This window comes from Mus caroli, chromosome 2 (assembly GCF_900094665.2).
Source record: "Mus caroli chromosome 2, CAROLI_EIJ_v1.1, whole genome shotgun sequence".
Taxonomy (NCBI): domain Eukaryota; kingdom Metazoa; phylum Chordata; class Mammalia; order Rodentia; family Muridae; genus Mus; species Mus caroli.
Genome location: NC_034571.1, coordinates 32,811,345 through 32,818,945, shown reverse-complemented (window position 1 = coordinate 32,818,945; position 7,601 = coordinate 32,811,345).

The window sequence follows — 7,601 nt, the reverse complement described above, 5'->3', positions numbered from 1 at the left end:
TGGCCCTACTCAGGCCGGTTTCTGCTTCCCTAACTAATGCAGTCTCAGGTCCCGCGCAATTGGATTGGAGCTGAAGCTGTGTTCCACTCACCAGCAGTCCCAAAATCCTGCGGTGGGGGTCGTGGGTAGCTGGCGGGTGTCAGGCAACCCTGCGCTCCCGCTACCCCGGCGCTGATCCAGCCGGATGAAGATAATAACTTAAAATCCCATCTCATGAACATGATAGAGGCCTTTAAGGAGAATATAAAGAACTCCCGACCCTGATATAGCTATCTCTGGTGAGGCTATGCCAGTATGTGGCAAATATAGAAGTGGATGCTCACAGTCATCTATTGGATGGAACACAGGGTCCCCAATGGAGGATCTAGAGAAAGTACCCAAGGAGCAGAAGGGGTCTGCAACCCTATAGGTGGAATAACAATATGAACTAACCAGTACCCTCAGAGCTCGTGTCTCTAGCTGCATATGTAGCAGAAGATGGCCTAGTTGGCCATCATTGGAAGAGAGGCCCTTTGGTCTTGCAAACTTTATATGCCCCAGTACAGGGGAATGCCAGGGCCAAGAAGTGGGAGTGGGTGCGTAGGGTAGCAGGGTAGGGGGAGGGTATAGGGGACTTTTGTGATAGCATTTGAAATGTAACTGAAGAAGATATCTAATGAAAACTTGGAAAAAAAGAAATACAGGAAAACACATGCAAACAGGTAAAAGTACTTAAAGAAGAAACAAATAAATCCCTTAAAGGAATACAGAAAAATAAAATCAAGCAGGTGAAGGAGTTAAACAAAAAGGCCCAAGAACTAAAAATGGAAATAGAAACAATAAAGAAAATACAATGAGAAGCAACCCTGGAGATGGACAACTTAGAAATGAGATCAGGAGCTACAGATGCAAGCATCACCAACAGAATGAAAGAGATAAAAGAGAATTTCAGATGTAGAAGGTACTATAGAAAATATTGATGAATTGGTCTAAGAAAATAAAAAGTGTAAAAAGCTCCTAAGCCAAAATATCCAGGAAATTCAGGACACAATGAAAAGATCAAACTTAAGAATAATAGGAACAAATTTGTCATAAGGACACATGCTCCACTATGTTCATAGCAGCCTTATTTATAATATCCAGAAGCCAGAAAGAACCCAGATGTTCCTCAGCAGAGGAATGAATACAGAAAATGTGGTACATTTACACAATAGAGTACTACTCAGCTGTTAAAAACAATGAATTCATGAAATCTTTAGGCAAATGGATGCATCTGGAGGATATCATCCTGAGTGAGGTAACCCAGTCACAAAAGAACACACATCATATGCACTCACTGATAAGTGGATATTAGCCGAGAAACTTAGAAAACCCAAGATTCAATTTGTAAAACACATGAAACTCAAGAAGAAGGAAGACCAAAATGTGGATACTTAGCTCCTTCTTAGAACAGGGAACAAAATACCCATAGAAGAGTTACAGAGACCAAGTTTGGAGCTGAGATGGAAGGAAAGACCATCCAGAGACTCCCCCACCCAGGGATCCATCCCATATACAACCACTAAACCCAGGCACTACTCCATATGCCAGAAAGATTTTGCTGACAGGACCCTGACATAGCTCTCTCTTGTGAGACTATGCCAATGCTTGGCAAATACAGAAGTGGATGATCACAGACATCTATTGGATGGAATACAGGGCCCCTAATGAAGGAGCTAGAGAAAGTACCCAAGGAGCTAAAGGGGTCTGCAACCCCATTGAAGGAACAACAATATGAACTAACCAGTACCTCACCACCACAACAGAGCTGTGTCTTTAGCTGCATATGTAGCAGAGGATGGCCTAGTCTGCCATCAATGGGAGGAGAGGCCCTTGGTATTGCAAAGATCATATGCCCCAGTGCAGAGGAATGCCAGGGCCATGAAGCAGGAGTGGGTGGGTTGAAGAGCAGGGTGGGGTGAGGGTATGGGGGCTTTGGGGATAACATTTGAAATGTAAATGAAGAAAATATCTAATAAAAATGCCTTAAAATAAGGGTCTTTTAACAGGGAAAAACTTTAAGCCAACCATTATTGAATCATGTTAATACAATTAAAGGTAATACTCTGTGGTCATACATCTCTATATAAAGTGATTTTAAAATCTGAGCTCTTAAAAGGAAATTAAGTGACGGTTAAGATGACTTATTGGGAAAAAATGCTTGCTGCCAAGCCTGACAGCCTGACTTGGATCCCAGAAATATACATGGTGGAGGAAGAGAACCTACACCTGCAAGCTGTCCTCTAATTACTACACATATCCTGTGGTCATTGGGCATACAAACACACACACACACACACACACACACACACACACACACACACACACACAGTAAATTTGAAATGTTCAATATGGTTTTATGAAATAAGATAATACATGGAGATAAAGGAAGTAGTTTGTATTTTAAAATATTTGATGAAAATATTGATGTCTCTTATCATGTTTGAAGTTTCTGGTAAGTGTTCAGGCGATGATTTCTCAGATGCCTTTGTGTGAAAGAGCTTACACCAAGCTTCGGAGTCCTCAGGCTTGTGCAGCTGTCTTATTATAGGAATTTTTCTTGTATCTCAAATAAAAGGAACATGCCACCTAATTAATAATGTAACTCCACCTAAGGTTAATAGTTAACTAATTATTATTCTGATATATAATTATCACAGTACTGATTTGTGTATGCCATTATGATGCATATACCATAGTTTTTTTATATATCTTTTTAGGCATTTATTGTGCTGCTTTAAAAATTACTTGTGATTTGTGAAATCCCACTTTTGGAAAATAAATACAAATGTGTAACTTGAAATAAAAGAGTAATAGGAACAAAGAGGGTGAAGAATCCCAGCTCAAGAGAGTAGAAAGCATCTGTAACTTAATCATAGAAGAAAACTTCCCTAACCTAAAGAAAGAAGTGGCCATAAATGTACAAGAATCCTACAGAACAACAAATAGATTGGACCAGAAATTAAAATCTTCTTGTCACATATTAATCAAAACATGAAATGAACAGAACAAAGAAAGAATATTAAAATCTATAAGGGAAAAAAAGCCAAGTAACATATGAGGCAGACTTATCAGAATTACACCAGACTTCTCAACCGAGACTTTAAAAGCCAGAAGATCCTTGACAGATGTCATGCAGACCCTAAAAGAAAACAAATGCCTCAAATCTCCAATAAAAAAAACACAGACTAACATACTGAACAGAAACTGAGGAAATTAAAAAAATTATAACCTACTACAAAAGCCTATACTCTACAAAACTGGAAAGTTTAGATGAAATGGATGATTTTTCTAGGCAGATACCATGTACCAAAGTTAAACCAAGAGCAGGTAAACTATCCAAATAGTCCCATAACCCTTAAAGAAATAGAAAATTTAATTAAAACCCTTATAACAAGCCCCAGAAACCTATAGGTTGGTGTGGATTCTGTTGAAGACAAGGGTGAGAAAGAAGAGGAATATTAAGTCGATTCCTCTATCTCCTGTATCAAGTCAAACTCAAAACTCCTGCAGGCATTGATGCTTCTGTGCAGTTTCCATTCTGTGATCATATCTTCTTCATGTGTACCTCTAAGTTTTCCATGATGTCTCAAAGTAAAAGCTTTAAGAAAGGAGAAAAAAAAAAGAAAGAAAAGAAAATATCTGGAATGAGGTAACTCAGACCTAAAAAGAAATGCAAGGTATGTACACACTGATAAGTAGATATTAGCCAAAAAGGTACAGAACACCTAAAATACAACCTACAGTCCATGTAAGAAGTGTAACTATCAGTAGTCTCCAAGTGAGGAGGAAACTTCAATCCTACTTAGAAGTGGAAAGGCAATAATCATGGGAGGCAGAGGAAGGGAGGGAGGGAGGGAGGGAGGGAGGGAGGGACCTGGGTGGGATAGGAGAATGTGAGGGGAAAAGGGGAACAGGATCAGATATGTGGTGGTGGTGGTGGTGGTGGTGGTGGTGGTGGTGGTGGTGGTGGTGGTGGTAGTGAGGGACTGGAAAGAATCCCAGGGGCCCAAAAAATGAATGGAAATAAGTAGCCTTGGTGAGTGGGAAGTGTGTGTGGGGGCTCTCTAGAACATACTAGAGAATCAGGAGATGAGACACTTTCAGGACTCATTGGGGTTGACCTTAGCCAGAATGCCTAGCATTCTCCCCTTTGCCCTATAAAGGTTCAGGAACACACCTTACACCTTGGGCCTAACTTACTTTGAGATCACGTATGAGAGCCCCCTTCCCACAATTTCTAACCTGAAATTAGATGTATTAACTGATTGCTGATAGACATAGTCTTGACGCTCTCAACACCCTTGGACTCCCAGAGAGAGCTGTGGGCTTCAGTTTGAACTTGGAAAATGGAAAAACTACAGCTTGTTCTAGGAACCATACCCCCAAGTAACACCCACTCCTTCCTTGATAAAGGGAAATGCTGAGTGTCATGTTCAGGGCAAAATGACTTAAGTTACAGCAAAGTTTATGATGTTAGCTAAAATTTTATGCAAGCCATCAAGTTGGAAAGCCTCTTACTCAGCTATATAAAAAGCAAGGCTGACACCAGCTCAGCACACCCCCACAGCCATTCAATGCATTGGAGATGTTGGAAGTGTCTGAGCTCGAGCTTGACTAGGAATCCAACACTTTGATTTTGCATATGAGTTGGACTGCTGGTGGTCTTTGGTGGTCAGTGGGGACCTTGAGGTCTCAGCATAACAGTCAGACCTTTGGTTCCTGAACCACTCAGACCTGTGGATCAAGAACCATATAGCCCAAGAACACTATTAGAGGCCTGACACACCAGAGCCATTGAGGTTAACCCCCTTCCCAATTCCTATTACAACAAAAACATCCAAAGACCAAAGACATCCAAATGGTGAAAGGCCCAATTAACAAAAACCAGGGCAATATGACAACTTCAAAGCACAGCTACCTGACTACAGGAAGTCCTGGATATCCAAACATACCCCAAACACAAGAAAATAACCTGAAATCCAATATGATAAGGATGATAGAGACCTTTAAAGAGGAAATAAATCCCTTAAAATATACAAGAATTAAGGAAGGGCCATCCGGGGACTGTGTCACCTGGGGATCCATCCTGTCTGCAGACACCAAATTCAACACTATTGCGGTTACCAAGAGGCACTTACTGACAGGAACCTGGTATGATTGTTTGTTGGGAGGCTCATTCAGCAACTGATCAATACAGATGTGAATTCTTGTAGCTAGCCATCAGACTGAGCTCAGGGTTCCTGGTTGGGGAGATGGTGGAAGGACTGGAAGAACTGAGAGGGATTACAATCCTATAGGAAGAACAACATCAGCTGGCTGGACCACCCAGTGCTTCCCGGGATTAGACCACCAACCAAGAAGTATAACTGGAGGGACCCATGGCTACAGATACATGATAGCAGATAATGGCCTTGTCTGACATCAGTGGGAGGGGAGGCCCTTGGTCCTGTGGAAGTTTGATGCCCCAGTGTAGGGGGATGCTGGAGGGGTAGGGTGGGAAAAGGTGGGTGGGGAGCACCCTCATAGAAGCAAAAAGGAGGGAGGAGAGAGAGGTTATGGGATGGCTGCCTAGTGGAGAGTAACTGGGAAATGGGATATCATTTGAGATGCAAATCAATAGAAAGAATAGTAATAATAAAAAAGAAATACAGGAAACTACCCTTAAACAGGTAAATTAAGTCCAATAATGTTGAGAGATATTAATGACCAGTAATTGTTATTTCCTGTTATTTTGATGTTAGTGTTTTTTTTTTTTCAATTTTTTTCTTATTTTCTTTTTTCTTTCTTTCTTGTTTTTTTTTTTTTGTTTTTGTTTGTTTGTTTTGTTTTTTTGAGACAGAGTTTCTCTGTATAGCCGTGGTTGTCCTTGAAATCACTCTGTAGAAAAGGATGGCCTCAAACTCAGAAATCCACCTGCCTCTGCCTCCCAAGTGCTGGGATTAAAGGCTTGCGCCACCACTGCCCAGCTTTTTTTTTTTAATTTTTATTAGAAATTTTATTCATTTTCATTTCAAATGCTATTCAGAAAGTCCCCTATACCCCCCCCCCCCCCCCTGATCCCCACCCAAGCATTCCCACTTCTTGGCCCTGGCATTCCCCTGTACTGGGGTATGTAAAGTTTGCAAGACCAAGAGGCCTCTCTTCCCAATGATGGCCAACTAAGCCATCTTCTGCTACATATGCAGCTAGAGACAGGAGCTCTCGGGGTACAGGTTAGTTCACATTGTTAATCTACCTATAGTGTTGCAGACCCCTTCAGCTCCTTGGGTATTTTCTCTAGCTCCTATATTGGGCACCCTGTGTTCCATCCAACAGATGACTGTGAGCATCCACTTCTGTATTTGCCAGGCACTGGCATAGCCACTCAAGAGACAGCTATCAGGGTGCTTTCAGCAAAATTTTGCTGGCATGTGCAATAGGGTCTGCGTTTGGTGGCTGATTATGGGATGGATCCCTGGATGGGGCAGTCTCTGGATGGTCCATCCTTTTGTCTGAGCTCCAAACTTTGTCTCTGTAACTCCTTTCATGGGCGTTTTGTTGCCTATTCTAAGGAGGAATGAAGTATCCATGCATTGGTCTTCCTTCTTGATTTTCTTGTGTTTTGCAAATTGAATCTGGGGTATTCTAACTTTCTGGATTAATATCCACTTATCAGTGAGTGCATATCAAGTGAGTTACCTCACTCAGGATGATATCCTCCAGATACATCCATTTGCCCAAGAATTTTATAAATTCATTGTTTTTAATAGCTGAGTAGTAGTTCATTGTGTAAATGTACCACATTTTCTGTATCCGTTTCTCTGTTGAGGGACATCTGGGTTCTTTCCAGCTTTTGGCTATTAAAAATAGGGCTTCTATGAACAGAGTGGAGCATGTGTTCTTATTACCAGTTGGAACATGTTCTGGATCTATGCCCAGGAGAGGTATTGCGGGATCCTCTGGTAGTACTATGTCCAATATTCTGAGGAACCACCATACTGACATCCAGAGTGGTTGTACAAGCTTGCAAGTCTGCCAGCAATAGAGGAGAGTTCCTCTTTTGCCACATCCTTGCCAGCATCTGCTGTCACTGGAAATTTTTATCTTAGCCATTCTGACTGGTGTGAGGTGGAATCTCAGGGTTGTTTTGATTTGCATTTCCCTGATGGTTAAGGATGTTTAACATTTATTCAAGTGCTTCTCAGCTATTAGGTATTCCTCAGTTGAGAACTCTTTGTTTAGCTCTGTGCCCCATTTTTTAATGGGGTTGTTTGATTTCTGGAGTCCAGCTACTTGAGATCTTTGTATATATGGGATATTAGTCCCCTATCAGATTTAGGATTGATAAAAATCCTTTCTCAATCTGTTGCTGGCCTTTTTGTCTTATTGACGGTGTCTTTTGCCTTATAGAAGCTTTGCAGTTTCATGAGGTCCCATTTGTCAATTCTAGATCTTACAGCACAAACCATTGCTATTCTATTCAGGAATTTTTCCCCTGTGCCCCATATCTTTGAGGCTATTCCCTACTTTCTCCTCTATAAGTTTCAGTGTCTCTGGTTTTATGTGGAGTTCCTTAATCTACTTAGATTTGACCTTAGTAC